The 1,249-nt window shown below is 41.6% G+C and overlaps 1 non-coding gene across 1 annotated transcript; it reads right to left on the bottom strand.

Annotated features, from left to right (window-relative positions):
* Window positions 1–267: 267 nt before the first annotated feature.
* Window positions 268–374, bottom strand: LOC121215640 (small nucleolar RNA R71). Its single transcript, XR_005911616.1, has one exon. It is a non-coding gene; the product is annotated as a small nucleolar RNA R71 (small nucleolar RNA).
* Between the last annotated feature and the right edge of the window lie 875 nt (window positions 375–1,249).

Below are 1,249 nucleotides of genomic sequence, written 5' to 3' on the forward strand. Positions count from 1 at the left end.
ATGTTTCAAATGCTACAAACGGTTGGCCAATTTAGTGGTATGCCCACGAAAGATCCACACCACCACCTTCGCTTGATTATGGAGGTGTGTGATTCATTCAAGATAGCCGATGTGACTGAAGATGCACTGAGGCTGAAGTTGTTTCCGTAGTCGTTGTGAGATTGAGCACGAGCAAGGCTCAATTCATTGCCACCAAGTTTCATATCTACATAGCAAGAATTACCAGAGAGGTTTTTGGTTAAGTTTTTCCCACCTAGCAAAAACGCTAAGTTGAGGAACGAGATCACAACTTTCCAACAATTGGATGACGAGTCTTTGTATGAGGCTTGGGAACGATTCAAGGAGTTACTTGTTAAGTGTCCTCATCATGGGATTCCTCATTGCATCCAGTTGGAGATATTCTATAATGGCTCAATGCACATACAATATTGATGGTAGATACTTCTGTGAATTGTGCAGTTTTGTCTAAGTCTTATAATGAGGCTTATGAGATCATCGAGAGGATTGCGAGTAATAACTATCAATGGCGAACAATTCGAACAGCTTCAGGAAGACGCATAGCCGGAGTTCATGAGGTTGACTCCCTCACTTCGTTATCAGCTCAGGTATCGTATATTTCCTCTATGTTAAAATAGTTAACCACTAATAGTACTAATAATTTTGCAGCTCAGCCACCAAGTTCGCTTGAAGTAGTTTCCTGTGTGTACTGTGGGGAAGGTCATTCTTTTTAGAATTGTCCATGAAATCCTGAGTCAGTTTACTATGTGGGCAACTAATATCAAAATAGGAGTGGACAAGGACCCCGGTCTAACTTCTACAATCCTTCATGGCGTAATCATCGTAACTTTTCTTGGAGCAACCAAGGAAATGGACCAAACAACAACTTATTGCAGCAAAGACCCAACCAATCACAAGGGTTTAATCAACAAGCTCCAAAACCACCTCAAGCTGAGGCATCAAATAGTTTGGAGAACTTGTTGAAATCGTACATGGCAAAGAATGACGCTTTGATCCAAAGCCAAGCAGCAACATTGAAAAATTTGGAAAACCAAATGGGTCAGTTTGCTACGGAGCTTCGTAATAGACCGTCAGGAACCTTTCCGATAATTATTGAGAATCCAAGGAATTTGGGTCAAGGATGTAACACCCCAAACCCGACCTAAACATTAGGTCCGAATCTGGTGATGTCACATTGTAACACCACTTACCCGTATTCAACACTAGAATAGGGTACGAGGCATTACCAGAA

Source organism: Gossypium hirsutum, chromosome D03 (assembly GCF_007990345.1).
Source record: "Gossypium hirsutum isolate 1008001.06 chromosome D03, Gossypium_hirsutum_v2.1, whole genome shotgun sequence".
NCBI lineage: Eukaryota > Viridiplantae > Streptophyta > Magnoliopsida > Malvales > Malvaceae > Gossypium > Gossypium hirsutum.